Raw genomic sequence first — 21,022 nt, 5'->3', positions numbered from 1 at the left:
TGTCCATCAATTCTAAATGATAGCTTCACAGGATAGAGTAATCTTGGTTGTAGATTCTTGTTTTTCACCACTTTGAATATTTATTGCCATTCCCTTCTGACCTGTAAAGTTTTTTTGAGAAATCAGCTGACAGTCTTATGGGAGCTCCATTGTAGGTAACCAACTGCTTTTCTCTTGCTGCTTTTAAGATTCTCTCTTTGTCTTTAACCTTTTGTATTTTGGTTATGATGTGTCTTGCTGCAGGCCTCTTTGGGTTCATCTTGTTTGAGACTCTCTGTGCTTCCTGGATTGTATGTCTGTTTCCTTCACCAAGTTAGGGAAGTTTTCTTCAAATAGATTTTCCATTTCTTGCTCTCTCTCTTTTCTCCTCTGGCACCCCCATGATGTGACTGTTGGTACACTTGACATTGTCCCAGAGGTTCCTTACACTACCCTCATTTTTTTGGATTTTTTTTTCTTTTTGTTTCCTTATATTCCAAATTGATGGTTTGCTTCTTGGCTTCACCTACTCTACTATTGGTTCCCTATAAATTATTCTTTATTTCAGTTAGTCATCCTTCATTTCTGACTGGTACTTTATTATGCTCTTGAAGTCCTCACTAATTTTCTTGAACATCCTTATAACCAGTGTTTTGAACTCTACATCTATAAGATTGCTTATCTCTGTTTTGTTTAGTTCTTTTCCTGGAGTTTTGTTCTGCTCTGTCATTTAGGACATGTTTCTTTGTCTTTTCATTTTGGCTGCCTACCTATGTTTGTTTCTATGTGTTAGGTAGAATTTCTATGTCTCTTAGGCTTCATAGGGTGGCCTATTGTAGTAGGTGTCCTGTAGAGTCCAGTAGCACAGCCTGCCTGATCACTACAGCTGGGCCCTTGAGGTATACCTTTCATGTGGACTGTATACCTTTCTGTTGTAATCAAGTCTTGATTAATGTTGGCACATCAAAGGGAGGGATTTACTCTGGCTGATCAATGGCAAGGACTGGCTGTGCCCACTGGGCACTGACCTCTGATCACCTTGGATGATCAGCTGTGCAGGGGACCACCACATAGAGCAAGACTTAATTCAGCAGGGCTCTGGTACTCACTGAGTCCATCCTTTGAATGTGTTGCTTATGGAGGTTGTTGGGTGGTGGTACTTCAATATGGTCTTGTTCAACATGAAGTTGTTCACTGGGACTGGGGTCTCCCTGGAGGCACAGGCCAAGGTCATCCATTGCCTGTGTTCTACCCAGGGCCACCAAGCATAAGCTACAAAGTGATTTGCAGATGGCTGCTTCCTATGCAGGGCTTGGAGGTGCCCAGGCAAAGCTGAGCTGTGAACCAAGACTGGCTGCTTCTAGTGCTGGGCCTGTGGCCACTTAGCAGGTATATAGGGCTCATGGAGGCCAGATGCTGCTCATTTGAGAGAATTTAGGAAACTCTGAAGCAGGAGCCAAGACCTGCCAATCCTATGGTAAAGCCACTGGAAACAGTCTGGGTGGGCCCAAAAGTTGGGTGGGGCAGGGCCTTAGGGAATCACCAGGGCAGGGCAAAAAGTATGAGCCAGGTTAATGGAGTCTCAGATATGGTGTCCCTCTGCTGGCTCCATGGGGGAAGGGCTCACCAAAGGAACAATGGCCTCCCACAGCAAGTCTGTCCAAGAGAAAGCTGCCCCTCCAGTTCTCGCCCCAATGCTAAACAACTCAATTTTTCCCCATATGTCCCTGGTGCCTTTCAAGCTGCCTCCCCTACCCTGAAACCTGGAGGTATCGGGTCCGACTAAGTCTGTATGCAAGCCCTTTAAGAGGAACTGCTTGGGCTCCAGAAGCTTCAGCCTCCCTCAGTCTCAATTCCCACTGGTTATTAGCGCCAGAAGTTATGGGGACTTCTCTTCCTGGCACTGGAACCCTGAGCTAGGCACCTGGTGTGGGACGGGGACCCCTCCCTCCTCAAGGAGGACCTTCACAGCCAAGGTATCCATCCTGGTTTTATCCACCACACATGGGTGTGGGACCAGCCCGTCCGCACCTCCACCCCTCCTACCAGTCTCAATGTGGCTTCTTATTTAATTTTGTAGTTGTAGGACTTCCATTCAGTTTGATTTCAGGTAGTTCTGAATGATGGTTGCTCTGCAGTTTAGTTGTAATGTTGATGTGGTTGTGGGAGGAGGCAAGTACATTTACCTACACCGCCATCCTAACCAGAAATCCAAATTTTTTTATTCCTTTTAACCAATGTGTCCTTGAGAATTTGGGATTCTCAATGTGGAGGACAGGAGATACAGATTTACTACAATAGAGTAAAAAATCCTGTAATCCTGAATTTAAATGGAAAAAATCAGAATTTTTCAGGAATTATGTAAACACACACACATGTATATCATAGCTCTGTCCCTGTAGACATTTAAAAACAATGACAAACTTGGGAGGTGGGTTAAGATAGCGGTGTAGGTAAACGCAGTATTGCCTCTTCCCACAACCACATGAAAATTACAACCAAACTACAACACAACCATCATTCAGAACCCCCTGAAATCAAGCTGAATGGAAGTCCTACAACTACGGAATTAAAGAAGCAGCCACATTGAGACTGGTAGGAGGGGCGGAGGCACGAGGGGCTGGTCCCACACCCACGTGAGGTGGATAAAAACCAGGAGAGACCTCGGCTGGGAAGGTCCTCCCTGAGGAGTGAGGGGTCCCTGTCCCACACCAGGTGCCCAGCTCAGGGTCCCAGTGCCAGGAAAAAAAGTCCCCATAACTTCTGGCTGGAAAAACCAGTGGGAACTGAGGCTCAGGGAAGCTGCAACTGCAGAAGCCCCAGCAGTTCCTCTTAAAGGGCCTGTGCACAGACTTACTCAGACCTGCTCCCTCTGAGCTCCGAGAGGAGGCAGCTTGAGGGGCACTGGGAAACAGGGAAACTGAGCTGTTTGGCCTCGGACAAGGGCTGGAGGGGCAGCTTTCTCCTGAACAGACGTGCTAGTGGAGGCCATGTTCCTTTGGTGAGCCCTTCCCTGGGGCGGCAGACAGCTGCCATATCTGGGACTCCAGCAACCTGGCTCACAATGCTTGCCCTGCCCTGGTGATTCCCTGAGGCCCTGCCCCACCCAACTTTCGGGTCCACCCAAGCTGTTTCCAAAGGCTTTACCATAGGATTGGCCTGTCTTGGATCCTGCTTCAGAGTTTCCTAAAATCTCTCAAACAAGCCACATCTGGTACCTAAGCCCACCAGTGTACCTGGCACCATCAGACCAGTGGACACCCTGTGTCAACACAGACCAGTGCACAGTAGCGGAGCTGTCAAGGTGCCAGTTGCGAAACCACAAATGTCCAGGAGGCCAGCACCATCCCCTGCAGTAGCAGCCTGATCAGAGTCAAGATATACCGCCAGCAACAGAGGCTGGGGAGCAGACATCTATCCCCAGGCAACAGAAGCACAGACCAGCAGCAGAGACCCATCCCCCAAAACTACAGCAAAGGCTGAGCAGGAGCTGAACCCCACTGGGCAGCAGTACTCCCCAGCCACCAGTGGTGAGACCTGGGGCTCCATAGGGCTCTGTGCAACACAGCTATCCACAAGAGCAGTGGGGAGCCAGGAATCCAGAGGGGCTTGTGCGACCCAGCAGCCCACAAGAGCGGTGGGAATCCGGAGCACCAGACAGACCTGTGTGACCCAGTGGCCCACAAGATCAGTGCAGAGCCGGGGTTCTAGAGGGGTCAGTCTCAGCGAGCCCCATACCTCTCATTAAGTGGCCCCAGGCTTGGCACTAGAAGCAGCCAGCCTTGGTTCACAACTTGGCTTTTCCTGAACACCTCCAAGCCCGGCACAAGAAGCAGCCATCTACAGTTCACTTTGTAGCCTACGCCGGGTGGCCCTGGATAGAGCACAGGAAGTGGCTGACCTCTCCCCAGAGCCAGCACACCTGGTGGACAGCTGCAGACCACTTCAAAACACCACCACCCAACCACCTCCACAAGTGACACACTCAATCAGTGAACTCAATGGGTACCAGAGCCCTGCTGAATTAAGTATTGCACTGTGTGGTGGGCCTCTACACAGCTGATCCTCCAAGGTAGTGGCTAGTGGGCACAGCCAGTCCTTGCAGCTGATCAGCCTGAGTAAACCCCTCCCATTGACGTGCCAACAGCAATCAAGACTCAATTACAACAGAAGGGTGTACAGTCCACACTATGGGTGCCCCACAAGGGCTCAGCTGGGGTTATCAGGGAGACTGTACCACTGGATCCTATAGGACACCTACAACAGTAGGCCACCCTACAAAGCCTAGGAGGCATAGCAACTCTGCCTAATACATAGAAACAATCACAGGGAAGCAGCCAAAATGAGGAGACAAAGAAACATGTTCCAAATGAAAGAAAAGAAGAAAACTGCAGGAAAAGAACTAAACAAAATGGAGATAAGCAATCTAACAGATGCAGAGTTCAGAACACAGCAATCAAGGTTCAGAACACAGGTTATAAGGTTGCTCAGGGAACTTGTAAGACATCCAAGGGACTTAGTGAGACCTTCAAGGAACTTAAGGAGACCTCCGAGGAACTTAGTGAGAACATCAACAACTTTAAAAAGGGCCAGTCAGAAATTAAGGATGCACTAACTGAAATAAATAATTTACAGGAAATCAATAGTAGAGTAGGTAGAGCCAAGAAGCAAACCATTGATTTGAAATATAAGGAAGCAGAAAACACCCAACCAGAACAGCAAAAAGAAAAAAGAATCCAAAAACTTGAGGATAATGTGAGGAGCCTCTGGGACAACTTCAAGCGTGCCAACACTTGCATATAGGAGTGCCTGAAGGAGAAGAGAAAGAACAAGAAATTGAAAACCTATTTGAAACAATAATGACAGAAAACTTCCCTAACTTGGTTAAGGAAACAGACATACAAGTCCAATACAGAGAGTCCCAAACAACTTGAAACCAAAGAGGTCCACACCAAGACACATCATCATCAAAATGCCAAAGATTAAATACAAAGGGAGAATCTTAAAAGCAGCAAGAGAAAGGCAGTTACTTACCTACAAAGGAGCTCCCATAAGACTGTCAGCTGATTTCTCAAAAGAAAATTTGCAGGCCCAGAAAGGAGTGGCAAGAGATATTCAAGGTGATGAAAAGCAATGACCTACAACCAACACTACTCTAACCTACAAAGCTATCATTTAGAATCGATAGACATATCAAGAGTTTCCCAGACAAGAAAAAGCTAAAGGAATTTATCACCACCAAACCAGTATTATATGAAATGTTGAAGGGTCTTCTTGAAGGAGAAGAACAAAAATATGAACAATAAAATGGCAATTAATACATATCTATCAACAATTGAATCTACAAACAAAATGAGCAAGCAGAACAGAATCAGAGTATAGATACAGAGAACTTTTTGTTGCTTGCCAGATGGGTGGAGGCTGGGGAGTTCAAAGGGGCTGTTGCAAACAAAGAGTCCATTGAAAGTGTAGTGGCTTTTCATTGGCTGAGTTGTAATAGTCTTTCATTGGCTGGGGAGATGGGTGAAAGAGATGAAGGAATTAAGAAGTACAAATGTGTTGTTAGACTGATGAACCTCAAAGGGAAAGGGGGAAGGAGGGTGGGATGAGATAAACCAAAGAACTTCTATGCATATATGCATAACTGATGGACACTGATAATAGTGTGGGGATGGCAGGAGGGGGTGGGAATGGGGAAGAGAGGGTCAATGGGGAGAAACATCTGTAATACATTCAACAATAAAGATGAGTTTAAAAAATAATAATAATAATAAATAAATAAATAAATAATTAATTAAAAACAATGACAAACTTAATAGTAGTTAGTGTCCCTAGCACCCAGATTATACCCTAGCCCAGGGCTTCTGGGGGAATTTAGTTGATTCCAGGTTTGTGGCAAGAAATGTACAGAATAAGTCTGGCACACCCTGTCATACCAGATTACAGGAGAGCTATAAAAGACTATTAGAAACTCAGCAGCCAACTCAAATGGGCTTCCACTAGCCAAAGATGGACCAGTGTAATCTTTAAAATAGATAATACAGCAGATCCTTGAACAATACTTCATCCAACATTGTTTCATTGTAATGTTGATGGGATGGTATAGAAACTTAACTCTTGTTTATATCAATTAGCCTATGGTAAAATTGGTTTCATTATATGTTGTTTCACCTAAAGTTGCAGAACCTACTGACGATGCTGATTGAGTGAGGTCTTACTCTAAATACAGAAGACTGAAACCTATAGTTGACCTTAAACAAATAGATATCCAGCAAAATGGTTTTATTTGGTAACAACAAAGAACTGCAATTTGGAACATGTGGTCAAATGGCAAACCACACACAAATTCTGGAAACAAAGAAGAGGAATGTTCTTTTTTTTTGGTACGTGCCCCTAGTGGGAACCAAACCGGGGACTCTCTGGTCCGCAGGCCGACATTCCAAAAGCTGAGCCAAACTGGCCAGGGCAGGAATATTCTTTTATAGAGGAAAGGGGGAGTTCAAAGGGGCTGTTGCAAACAAAGAGTCCATTGAAAGTGTAGTGGCTTTTCATTGGCTGACTTGTAATAGTCTTTCATTGGCTGAATGGTTGCCTGACAAGGAGAAGATCCGTATTCTTCCTGCTGGACTAGCAGGATAGAAAACATCTTCCTGTTGAAAAGGGGAAGTATGACTCTTTGTGTTTGGGGTAATTGATGATAAGTAGTAGGCCATGAGAACTCCCTATAAAGCCCTCCTAACTCCAATTTAAATGAGGTTTCTGTTAATTAATCTTGCATTGTCAAATTATTTTAAATCCATAAGTTTGTAATAATAAAATAAAACATGAATTTGTCGCCTTAGGATGATCACAGGAACACAATTCACATTATGTGTAAATATTGTAAATAAATGGAAAGAATGAGGAATTTGTCCAGCCCCATATAAACTGAACCAAATTAGAGATGAAGGAGAACGTATCTTTACAAATGTTTCAATTAACATGTTAAAAGAAAATGATAGAATTCACCATTTTGCAACCCCTAATGAATTAATCAATCTGGGCATTGCATATCAATGACTCACAAAGAGAGACAACCAAAGTATATGCTTCCTGACAAAACAACACAATATCACCTATAGTTAGCCCAACAGATCAAACCCAAGTCAATCAAATATCTGGGTCCAGCTGCCAAGTTTCAGGAAATACAGATAAGGGGAGTATTTGGATTTGCACATGTGTGTAATCAGTAAAATATAGACTAGGGGAAGCTCTACAATTCAAATACCACAGGTTCTTCAATAGATAAATTGTTAGGAAAAGAAAGAGAAAAATAGAAGTGTAATTTAAGTGATTTTGAGACTTAAAATACATAGCAATTGTTTTTCATTGGGCAAGACTAGGTTATCATTTTAGGTTTGCACACTTGGATGATAAAACTCTAAAAAAAATCAGGGAAGTGATTTCTGCAAAATGCAGTTATTACTTTTTGAGACATAAATGTTTAGTTGGGATGGAGCACATAAGGGGCCTCTGGGGTGACTGTCAATGTTCTATTTCTTGACCTGGATGGTGATTACAAGAATATTCACCTTATAATAATTTATTAAATTATAGAGTAATTTTGTGGAGCTTTGTATCTGCAGTTATTTTTATAATAAAAGTTTTTAAATATGTTTTTCAAAGACTAATGTCACATAGCAAATATGTGTAAATTTATGAGTTTACGCATTCAAAATGATGCCAAAAACAAAACAGTATGAAAAACCCCTAATTAGTGGCTACACAAGCATTTGCTTTATAAGGTTTGTTAAAGTCATGCAATTGTTTCATGCTTTGGGGTATGCATATTATATTTTACAATAAAAATTCTTCAAGATGAACTTTCTGTTTTTAGAAAATTAATGTTGAATATGATCATTAAAAATAGCTCTTCAGCCCTGGCCAGTTTGGTTCAGTGGTTAGAGTGTCAGCCGGCAGTCCAGAGAGACCGGGTTCAGTTCCCACTAAGGGCGCGTACCTCGGTTGCAGTTTGTCCCCAGCCCTGGTTGGTCGTGCAGGTGGCAGCCATTCGATGTGTCCCTTTCACATCGATGTTTCTCTCCCCACCCCCCCTTCTCCTACTCTATCTGAATAAAAAATGGAAAAATGTCCCTGGGTGAGGAAAAAAAACAATAGCTCTTTAGCTCAGCCAGTGTGGCTCACTGGTTGAGCATCGTCCCATGCACCAAGAGGCCACCAGTTCGATTCCCGGTCGGGGCACATGCCCAGGTTGTGGGTCCAATCCCCAGTGGGGGGCATGTAGGAAGCGGCCAATCAATGTTCTCTCTTATCGATGTTTCTCTCTCTCTCTCCCTCTCCCTTCCTCTCTCTCTAAAATCAATAAAGAAAAAAAAACCTCTTCTGAGCTCATAATTTTACCATTCTAACCTTAACCAAACAAGTGATTGTAAATTGTTTTATATCAGAATTTTTTGAGTTTTTAGAAATGTTTTTTAATCTCTTCTCCATAATGAAGGTTAAATTAATTCTTTGTTTTGAGGTTTGAGGGTGGATTAAAATATTTTTTTAACTTTTCTATTTGTAAGAACATTTAAAAATTGAAACTGGCTATTTGAAGATTGTTTGGGAATTTACAATTCCACAACTTAGTTATTCGAAAAAAATTGATTTCAGTCTACCACAGAAATCAATTCTTTTACAATCCGGAAACCTCAGGATGTTCTGATCTTGGGTAAAATTGGCGGTAGGATAAAAAAGGATAACTCTGAGTACATCATGTCCCTTGTTTTTCTTTGCCAACTAAAATAATGCTTAGCATAGATTACAGCACCAGTTCACCAACTTGTCCTAATTGGGACTTCCTTTCTACAAACCTCCATGAGCCAATGAAAGGATCCCAAAAAAGTCCACTCTCCATTTGTAAAATGAGAAAAAGATTGGTCTGGAAAAAAAAGAGTAGCTCAATTTCAAAGTAAAAGGTCTCTAAGATGCATCTTACTGTCAGACCAGTGGCAATCATGACAATCATTTGTTAACACCATCTAATAAGATCAATAAAGTGATGGTGTCAAAGCACCTCAGATACCATGAAATGACAGGCATATAGTGTTGGTTCTGGATGCAAACATATATGAGGGAGCATATTTTCTCTCAAATGTTTTATTCATGGTTATTTCACTTGGCTAATAAAGAATGTCATTTTGGCAAACCAAATTAGGCATACATTATATTTCTTTTTTTTTTTTTAATTTACTTTTGTTACAGATGTTTCTCCTTTTTTCCCTATTGACACCCTCCCCCCATCCCTCCCCACCCTGTCCACAGCTTTGTTGTCCATGTCCATCGGTTATGCGTACATACATATAAGTTCTGTGGTTTATTTCTTCCCTCCCCCCACCCTCTCTTCTGAGGATTGTCAGTCTGTACCCTACTTCCATGTCTCTGGGTCTACCCTGTTCCTCAGACTGTTATGTTCATTACATATATTTCTTTAATTTAATTTATATGTACAAAAGTATTAATCAAACGCACCATCGACATGACAAAAGATAATAAGAAAGGTGGTGGTGAAATGGATTGTTGACTCATGTAGTAGTTACCTCCACTGTGTTTTGCTACTCTGAGGTATCTGAATTTGATGAGAAGGAGCATAATAATCACTAACACCTTTGACAACAGTAATTATTACATAGATAGGTGAACATTTCATTTGGATATGCATTCACTTTTATATGGTATTATCGTGTCCTCACTTTTTTATTCGATCTGTATGTTTAAGAATCCACATGAGCCCTGGCTCATTTGGCTCAGCGGTTAGAGCGTCAGCCCTTGGACTGAAGGGTCTCAGGTTCGATTCCCAGTCAAGAGCACATACTTGGACTACGGATTCAATCCCCGACCTGGATGTGTATCATGAGGGAGGCAACCAATCAATATGTCTCTATCACATCAATGTTTCTCTCTCTCTCTCTCCCCCTCCCTCCCTTCTATTCTAAAAATCAATGAGAAAATATCCTCAGAGGAGGATTAACAAAAGAAAAAAAAAAATCCATATGAACCAAATTAGAGATGTCTACTTAAATACAGATATGAAATTTGCTAACCCTCTCAACACTTTCCTATATTTTAATTAATTGTAGACCAAAATTTTTCTTCCTTCTTTTACCAATAGAATATCTATGTCTACTAGGTTTCTTTCTTAAGCCCATAAAATAAATATCAGTTGTAATCTATGTGCTCATTTTACTGTATTTCCTAATCCTATTTCCAATAATCTAATCAAAGGCTACTTCTCTAATGAATTAATTTTAACTTTTTAACATTTTGCATTTTGTTCTTCTACTTTCCAGCTTTCTTCTCTATGAATCCTATACTTCAGGCATATTCATCTATTTATTCCAACACTCAATACATTCTTCTTCTAACCAGTGGTTCATTTTACTCAGAATTCCCTCCTTGCCAGCTGTTGTATTAGTGTTTGCCAGACAAACAGAACCAATAGAATATATACATACATATATACATATGTATGTAGAGAGAGAGTTAAGAGGAGATGATTTACAGAAATAGTCTCACATAATTACAGAGGCCAAGAAGTCCCATGATGTGAAATTAAAAATATTTAAATACTGCCCAGCCTGTGTGACTCAGTTGGTTGAGCATTGCCCCCTGCACCAGGAAGTCACCTGTTCAATTCCTGGTCGGGGCACATGCCCGGGTTGTGGCCTCAATTCCCAGTGGGGAGCCTGCAGGAGGCAACCGATCGCTGTTCCTCTCTCATTAATGTTTCTGTTTCTCTCTCCCTCTCCCTTCTTCTCTCTGAAATTAATAAAAATATATTTTAAAAACTATTTAAATACTGATATGAAGTCAATATATCTTATGTTCCAGGATAGGGGAATAAAAGAGGAAAGAAAACAAAGATATTTGCTTTATTATTACATAAATATATTAATAACAAAATGAGGAAATAATCATGACAATTACAGTCCTCGTTTTTGTAACTAGCCAGGGGGTCACAGCTGGTATTTATAGCTACCTTCTTCTACTACCCATTCCGTGTTCCCTTTTCCTTCAGTAAGCTCCTCAGCTGGTCATGGTTCTTTACCTGGTGTGGTCACCCAAACCTTCATTTCTGAAGTCTCTGGGCCATTTGTAGTCCTGCCTGGATTGGGTGCTTATAGTTTTCCATTGGCCTTCATCACAGAGCGTGATAATACTAAGAGACACCTTAACAGGCCTCTTATATTCCAGACATGCTCTCGCTCATCTCCACGGTGGAGTAATAGTTCTGTTCCCCCTGGGAATCATGATTCGTCAGCCCAGCCAGCACTGTAACTCTCTTCTTAACCTGTTGTTTCAGAAGTATAAGGAGCTTCAGGTGGCCAGGTGGTGAGTTAACTTTTACTTCAATGGAACAACTGTTGTGTCTCCTGGTGGAATCATTCTTCCCCCTGGAACTAAAACCTCTAGGCCAGCAAAGCATAAAGTCAGAGGAACAGAAAGCAAAAATTTTGCTGGTAGATCACTGGAACTAATAGCGAGTGATGCCGCTCCCATTTCTACCCCCTTGATTCCTAGACTCATGAATCCTGGCTGTCACAGAAACAGCACCATTGTTGGATATTGATTCAAAGCATATGCAGCTTTCTGTAGAACCCTGCCCTAGCCCTGCAAGGTATGTAGCTAAGTCTTTAAAAGGCCATTCCACACCCTCTGTTAAGCCAACTACTTCAGGATGGTGGGGAACATGGTAAGACCAATGAATTCCATGAGCACGAGCTCACTGTGGCACTTCTTTTGTGTGTGTGTGATTTGAATTCCTTAATCCGAAGCAATGCTGTGTGGAGTACCACAACTGTGGACAAGGCATTCTGTAAATCCATGGATGGCAGTTTTGGCACAAGCCTTGCACCTGAGAAAGCAAATCCGTGTCCAGAATAAGTGTCTCTTCCAGTAAGAACAAAATGCTGCCCTTTCCATGATAGAAGGAGTCCAATGTAATCAACGTGCCCCTGGCTGATCACTCCAGGGAGTGGTGCCATTTGGGGGCACAGTGTTAGTCTCTGTTTCTGGCAGATTGGGCACTCAGTGGTGGTCATATCCAGGTTGGCCCATGAGTGGGAGTCCTTGTTGCTGAGCCTATGCATAACCTCCATCTCTGCCACCATGGGCACTTTGTTCATGAGCCCATTGGGCTATGACAGGATGGCTGGAGAGAGAGACTGACTGGTATCCACAGAATAGGTAATTCTGTCCATTTGAATATTAAAATCCTCCTCTGCTGGTGTCACCCTTTGGTGAGCATTCACACTGGACACAGATATTGTCACAATTTGGGGCCACTCAGATAGTCTATCCACAAACCTCTTCCATCAAACCAGCCAAACCACTGCTATGGCCCATGAATCAGTACATAGCCCCACATCTGTTCTCCTTCCAAACAAAGTGAACAGCAGTGTTCTCTGCCCCAAGTCCTGCCCATTGGGAGGATTTGCCTTTACCACTCTCATTAAGGGATATCCCAGTAAGAGGCTATAGTACTGCAGTTGCCCACTTTTGGGTGGTACCTGCATAATCTGCAGAACCATCTATCAACCAGGCCTGAGTCTTCTCATCCTCTGTCAACTGATCATAGGCAATGCCCCATGAGGTCATAGGCACAGGCTGGGAGAGAAAAGGCAGTGTAGCGGGAGTGGGAATTGTGGAAATTTGGACCACTCCTTTATGTAACTTACTTGTTCCTTCAGGGCTCAGGCCCAGTCACATATACACCACTCCCATTTGATGATGGAGTGTTGCTGTACATGCCTAACTTTATGGCTTTGTGGGTTGGATAACACTCGGTTCATGATGGGAAGCTCAGGTCACACAGTAACTGGGTAACTCAACTGTTCAGTCTCTACAAAGGCTCAGTAACAGGCCAAGAGGTATTTGTCAAAAGGAGGTAATTATCTTTAGATGACGTTTTACAGGCCTATGCTGCAATTTTCCTAAAGGGCCTGCAAAAGGCACCTAACAGCATCCTTATCTGCCACGGACACTTTAAGCTCCATTGGATATGCTAGATCATATGGCCTGAATGGGAGAGCAGTTTGCAATATAACCTGGACCTGCTGCAGAGTCTTATCCTCTCCTCAGCCCCACTCAAAAGTAACAATTTTTTGGGTCACTCAGTAAATGGGTCACTCAGTAACACACCCAAATGAGGAATATATTACCTCCAAAATCCAAAGAGACCCACCAAGCATTATACCTCTTTCTTGGTTTTAGGAAGGGCCAGATGAAACAAGTTATCTTTCATCTTAGGAAGGACATTTCAACATGTCCCACACCACAGAACCCCTAGAAATTCCACTGAGTCCTGAATCTTAGTAAGGCTCCTGAATTTTAGTAAGACATATTTCCCACCCACTGACACACAAACCAATAATCTAGAGTGATTGCTACTTCTTGCTCACCTTGTCCAGGCAGCATAATGTCACCAACGCATCTATGCAATGGTCCAGTATGATATCTTCTGAAATAGAAAGGCAATCAAGACCCCTGTAAACTAAATTATGACTTAGGGCTAGAGAGTTGATAGGTACAACAAAGGTAGGAAGTGAAGCTGTATTGTTGTCCTTACAAGCTGCAAGGAAACTACCCTGGTCATTTTTATGCACAGAGATGGAGAAAAGGGCATTTGCCAGAGCAATGCTGGATACAAGGTACAAGTGGATATTTGCACAAGCACTGAAACCACATCTAGTACACCTGCAGTAGGAGTCACCACCTGGTTAAAATTATAATAATCCACTGTCACTCTCCAACACCTGTTTTCTGCTCAGGTCAAACAGAGGTAATAGGGATGTGGTGGGAATCACCACCCCTGCCTCTTTCAAGTCCTTGATGGTGGCATTATCTCTGTAAACCCTCCAGGAATGCAGCACCACTTTTGAATGAGTATTTTCCTAGGTAGAGTCAGTTTTAATGCTTCTACTTGGCCTTTCTTACCATAATAGCCCTCATTCCCCAGGTCAGGAACCCAGTGTGGATAAGTATGTCTCTTCCAATTATGCATCCTGCAACTGGGGAATAACCACAGGTTGGGTTTGAGGACCCACTGGAACCCCCATGAGATGGAACTGAACTAAATCTCCATTGATCACTAAGCCCCTACTCTGTCGGGTGGGCCACAATGACATTTGGGGTCTCCTGGAATTAGCGTCGGTTTGGAACCAGTGTCCTGTAGTCCCCACGAGTCTGATTATTTCCTTTCCCCCATTGACGTATGGTTATCCTGGTGAAAGGCCATAGATCTCTTTAGGAGAAATGGTGTAAATTTATGGTAGTGTACTGGGGTTTTTCCTCAAGGGAATCTGGTCTCCCCTTCATTCAAGGGGTTCTGGATCTATGCACTAGGTAAGTCTGAGAATTGGTTGAGGGACTGTGCCTATTTTTATTTGAGTTAGATTTTGTTCACTTGATGTAGAAATTTTCTGCTTATACATGTAAAGCTCACCATCTATGTCACTTCTATAAACATTATGATTAACTAGTCAATGCCATAGGTCTCTGCAAGTCAAACTATTCTGATTACTGTTTTGACTCTGCTTTCCATTGCGGTAACCACACCTGACTTGTCTTTGGCAGTTGAGTGCTTCCACTTGGCCCCTCCACTCCAAGATCCAATTACCCTTATTGCATTTAGGTTTTCAAATCTAATGGCTGTGGTTCCCATGTAATGTCTGGCCTGCAGAGAAGAGCAACGAAGAGCAATCTCTGCTGGACCCTCCCAGTATAGGTAAATAGGTCTTAAATGACAAATCAACTCCAATGTTCCAATCTCCGTAAGTCTCTGATTCCTTTTCTCTACCTTGAACCAGAGGAGGTCAAGCATTTCCAAATTTCTCACCAAAGCCACCTTTTGGCCCATGTTTCAATCAACCAACCAAGCCCTCAGAGCCCTTTCTAACTCCCAAACTGCAACATTAAATGCAGAATCTCTACTTAGGGAGCCCATATAAGTAAAGTCAGCCTGATCCAACATTATGTTCTTTCCACCATTATTTTCTCACCCTGAGTATCCACTCCCATACATTTCTTGAATTTCTGCTTATAGAAGTAGAATGAAAATAAATTACTAGAGAAATTATCACACTTAAATTTCATGGCAATGTCAAGTTTCTATAAACATTAGAAACGTTTACTCTCAATTTCTATACTTCTGAATTCTAACAAACTGTTTAAAGGCTGTAACTACTCCATTGGTCACGCTTTGATTAGCAGTAATATAGACATTGTAAAGATCTTGAGGTTGAAAACATTATTTCAAGAGCTCTAAAAAATTAAAATTGGCAATGGTGTTGCCAAGTCTCTAGCCACAGACATTCCAGACTGGGACACTTCTCCATTAAACACTGCTCTGAAGATTGGTCATTAAAACAAGGAAGAAAATGTGTTATCAAATTTATCTATACACAACCCTAATGTTATTGACCAGTTGTTTACCTATCTGATAAGTCTGGGGTAAGCTTATTTATCAATGATCATTTTGATTCAAAATATCAGGCTTTCTCTCTCTAAAATGTAGAGCCATAAAGAATATTGTGAATTTGTTTTTCTGACTGTTTCTGAGTGTTCATTTTTGTGGGGTTTTCTGCTTGTCTCATTTGTCCTGGGTCTAGTCAGAATGGAAAAGAAGACCAGGCTAAGATTCCTTGGTTGAACAAAATGGATGCATTACTCACTTACATTCTTCAAGATGAAATGCAGTCCCAACAACTTGCAGATGATGACAGGTGAATATTTGAGTTTTACCAAAAGATAAAGCCCAGAACTAGTTATAACCATCAGGCTCTTAACTGTCCTTCAGACAAACCACAAACGCCAAAGAGAAATATGTCAACAAACCAGAAACCCAGAGTCAGCGAGACTCCTGAGAAAGAAACTTCTATAAAGTCAGTGCAAACAACCTGCATTTCAGAAGAGGACATGAAGACCATTTAGAGATGGGAACTGTTGAATACCAGAACTTGAGCAATTATGGTGGACCCCTAGGAGCAGAATGGAATAGACAGGAAGGAGACAGAACGGGACCTGCCTGTCTACATGAGGCAGGGGGGAAAGGGCAGTGGAGGGGTTATGCCACACTGCAGGTTTAAACCGGGAAGTCTGTGTGCAGAACATTGAGTCTAAGTGGAAATGACCATGTGTGTTGAGGTTATAGAGAGTAATCAGCAAGAATGAAACATGATGTATGGGAGTAATGCAAAGTCCAATAGGTGCTGGAATGGGCAATATTTAACGAGCAGGTGGGTATCTGGGAGCAGTGCCAGAATCTGAGGAAAGGATTAGCAAGAGAAGCAGTCTTGGTTTTAGCAGCAGTTTACCTCCTGAGAAAGTAAAAATGAGCTCTGAGTGAGAGTAAAAATCTACCCACCATTTACCAGACTGGACTAATAGCTAGCTACAGACTTAACGGAAAATAATCTCTCTATCAAGGACACTGAATCTGTACAGGGTCATAGCAACCCCCTATGTTAAATGACCCCAGCTTTGTTAACTACTGAGGAGCTGTATTCACTAAAATCATAGATTATCAAATATTTTGCTCTTTAAAATATCAGCAAAAATAAAACACCTCACTTTTGCTTGGAGGGTCTAAGGCACTTTGACACAGAGAATCATTCTCAATTTATTTACAACCCAGGGGCAGAGATTAAGATAAGGGGTCTCTGGCTACAATAGTCCACATTCCTCTTTTTTTTTTTCTTTTTCTTTTTTTTTAAATCCTCACCCAAGGACATACTTAGAAAGAGGGGTGGAGGAACATCTATGCAAGAGAGAAACATAGGTAGGTTGCCTTCCATGTGCTCCCCGACTGGGGATCAAACCCACAACCCAGGTAGTGCTCTGACTGGGTATCAAACTGGCACTTTTGGTGATTTGGAACAATGCTCAACCACCTGAGCCACTCTGGACAAGCACATCCGTCTTAACTGCACTTTCAAGGACACAGGAGCCTGGGTCTACCTCACAGTCCAAACCAGATGTTAACCCCTTTAGCCACAGCTTGCTTTGCTTTGAGTGTCTCAGACCCTGCTTTATTTAAGTATCACTTAGATTCCACCCTTTCCCAAAATTAGTTGTATCTTTTCCTTGTTTTCTGAGATGCCAGAGGTTTCTGGGGGGTGCAGTCTCCTTCCACGTGTTGGTTCAGTAAGCCTGACTGTGTCAGACAACAGGTGTGCTCCCGGCCATGCAGGCTGGTGGGGCTGGGAAATTTCTACCCGTATACTAGAGTGAGATGAGGAAGCCACGCAGAAGCCCAGTTAGAATGATCCAAAGGGACTGTGGCATGGGGGCCAGGTGAAGAGTCCACTTACCAGAATCAGGATATTAGAATAAGACAAGAGGGAGATGTGCCAAGACTAAGTGTTGGTCTGTCCGAGCCTGAGTAATTCCTGCCTCCCGCACAGATTGGTCTGAGCACAGAGAGATGGAGTTAGAACCGCAAGGACAGAGTCGGAGCTTGCAGCTGAAGAAGGTGCTGAGGAGGCAAGAGCCGGAACCCAGCTGGTTGTCTGCAATATCGGAGCAGGAAAAAGGGCCCGCGATGGAAGCTCCACACAGCAGCCCCTGACTAGGGGGTCTGCCCAGGGCCTCACACAGGGAGATGCCTGGGAACTAAATTCTGTGCAGGACAAAGTGTTTCCTCCCCGCAGACATTTCTTCATCTCATCAAAGGGAAAAAAATACCAGGGAGGCCCTGGCTGGTTTGGCTCAGTGGTAGAGTGCTGGCCCACAGACCAATGAGTCCTGGGTTTAATCCCAGCCAAGGGCACATACCTCGGTTGCAGTTTGTCCCCGGCCCTGGTTGGGGTCATGTGGGAGGCAACCAGTCTATGTGTCCCTCTCACGTCAATGTTTCTCTCTCTCTCCCTCCCACTCTATCTGAAGATAAATAGAAAAATATCCTCGGGTGAGGATTAAGAAAAATACACACACACCAGGGAGGAAAAGAGAGTAAAAATAAAGGAGAGGAGTATAGCCAATGGCAAAGCCCAAAACAATGGACTTGGAAGCAAAGCAATGGACTTGGAAGCAAAGGAGGCACCTTACCATACAGCGCTCTGTGAATGCAGCGCTTCATGCTGGAGCTGGACTAATGGGAACCACATGGCGTCTCATGGGAAATACATGGCGTCCAATGTATTGGTGATCTTTGGATTTCATACCATTTTTCTGAGTTACATAAATGCCCCATAGGAATTAACTATTTATTCCCCACACACACACCCACCCCTTTTTTTTAGCATGTGAGGCCAAGATCTCTGTTCAGAGGGGAGAGGTTGGGAACATTGTACTGTTGACTTGTTTCTTCCTCTAGGATTTGCTCGCGAGTGGCAGTGAATAGATCACTGTGAGAACACAACAATATTTTCATCTATGACTGAACTATTCCATTTTGTTCCTGCTCCTTTTAGGGAGAGGAAAATTGTTCCTAGTTATTTTGGTCTCAAGTTTTTCAAAACTTCCATTACGAACCAACTGTAAAGCAAGTTTGATTTCTGGGAATTCCATTCCAGTTAATAACTTAAAATGTATTTATATGGTGAGGTATGACTCTCTAAAGGTTATCTTTTTATAATCTATTTTGAGAAATAGACTTTATAGCAAAATAAAAACCTCTTACTACCTTCCTGATTTGTGGTACGAGCAGGTGTGGGAGGAATTCCAGGGTCCGGTGGGAAGGCTAAGATGACCTCTGAGAGGCAGTTTTAAGATCATGTGTCTTCAAGTCATACACGGAGTAGTCTGTGCAACCAAAAGGAAGTTTTGAACTTCCAACAAACCCACTAGTACCCGCATGATAGACTCTTACTCAGAATATGACAGTGTTACCTGGGCTCTTTTACTGCAGCATAAATCAGTCCAGAAACCCATCCCCACACCTCCACTCTTGCCCGACCCTGGACACGTACACCACTGTTTCATTTCTTTTATTTTTTTAACCACTGCTTCAAGGTGGGAAGGAAACTTAGATGTAAAGAGAAACATGAATGTGAAACTAAATATAAAATGATTACTAGCAGTAATAATGTTTTTTAACACTTTTCCAAACCAAAGGCTTTTAAATTTTTACTGCAACCAGTGGTCAGAATGACATTTTACATCATGTCCTAGTACCAGCATGCTCAGACATGTTTGTACATCTATAGAGACAAATGTCACGTTTCATGAAACACTAACAATGATGCACTATGATTCTCCTTTTTTTATCCTTTAATTTTACAAAATGTTGGTCCTAAGTCACTAAACTGATACCACGACTTACAAAATGAGTGAAATTGCAGTTTAAAATATTATTCTCATGGACAATATTAGCAGATAGCTTATTAATCTTTATTCCAGAAAATAACCCCAAACCAATTTTGTTTTCTAACACCAGACTTCTTGTGTACCAAAGATCTATTCTTGAGACATTCTTTTCAAGTGTCTCCATTTTTGCCTTCGAGGTCCAGAGGCTGATACCAATATTATTACCTAAGAAAATCAGGATCATAGTCTTCCTTCCTTGTTTCTGACATCAGCTCTAGATTCTGAACATCTCCCACCCCAGAAACCCTTCTTAAGATGAAAGCTGGCTGAAATGTATCCAGCTCGGGTGTCAGATTGGTGCCACAGGCGCGAACGGCTTAGAAAGCAGTGGGGAACACAGGGAGAGATTAAATACCTAGGGCGGTTCACAAAATGAAACGCACACAGACTGTCAATCTGTGTGTCATTCAAGGTATATTCTTAGGTTAAAAATAGTAAAATAAACACATTGTGTATAGTAGCCTTTCATGTGTTCTAAAAGGGTGACATGGGTCCTTATATGTGTATAGAATATTTCTGGAACGTTCCACAGGATACTAATAATGAGAATTTCCTCTGGGGAAGAGAAATCAAGGACTGGGCATCTGAGATGATGGAGATTAAATGTGTTTGTATACCTTTTCATAGTGTTTGGATTTTTATTTTATGTATATACATATACTACTTTTTCAATTAAAAATAGTTAATTTTTAAGCATGTGATGGAGGGAGTAAGTACTTGCAAACTCCCTCATTAAGATGAAGGGTGATTTCCTTGTGAACAATCGTGTCAATAGATGTTTATTATAATACCTAAATTCATTGCCTCTTTCATTTACAAGTTTATACAACTTACAGAGTTTCACATCCATTGCCTGACTGAATGCTCATCACAGCCTTTTGAAATGGGTGGGACAAATACTATACACTTATTACATTTAGAAAAACAAAACCTGAAGCTTAGAGGAGTTAAAAATCTAGAGCATATTTTCACAAAAGAAGCTTGGAGTGATTTACATGACTGTGAAATTTTGAAATACTGAAATTTCACAGTATTTTGAGCTATCAAGTAGTTTATGAATAGCAGTATTTTTAAAGCCTTCAGAAATATTCCTTGTAATATTGATCTCTTAACTAAGAAACTCTTGCTTACAGGAGAAAAGAGGCATAAAAAAACAACCTGCTGAAACTCTTTGTGTAAAATGTGTCTAATATTAGAACATAAATTATCAACTATTGCCTGGTTGAGAATTAACATTAAAGAAGTAGCATCCAAAATTTTGCTGTATAAATTTTTACCTTTGAATTAGAACAAACCTAAAATAATTGCCTAAGTGGAAAAAGAGGGAAATGACAAATCATCGATACTAAATCTTGAAAAGATACCCTAAAGTTTTATGGGTATGGCCATCGTATGTCCCAGTGTCCCAAACCAGTTCCAATGTATACCTCCTGTCCCAAGTAATTATTGATAGCACCCCTTTGACTCTTAAAAGTATCCTAGTTTGAGTAATAAAATATATCTCCACCCTATGAAATATCACAGTCTAGGCTCATACAGTTTTAAGATCCTCATGTTCTATTGGACTTCATCTCAAAACTAAAAATTACCCTCATTTATGCAAGTGCTGAAGGATCCATGCTCAGGTTTAGCTGCATATATGACTCAAATGAAAGAAGAGTAGTTTCCAGGCACTTCCCACCAGCAACTGTGGCTT

The sequence above is a fragment of the Molossus molossus genome, unplaced genomic scaffold, assembly GCF_014108415.1.
Source record: "Molossus molossus isolate mMolMol1 unplaced genomic scaffold, mMolMol1.p scaffold_m16_p_1, whole genome shotgun sequence".
Taxonomy (NCBI): domain Eukaryota; kingdom Metazoa; phylum Chordata; class Mammalia; order Chiroptera; family Molossidae; genus Molossus; species Molossus molossus.
This window is presented reverse-complemented; position numbering follows the sequence as displayed.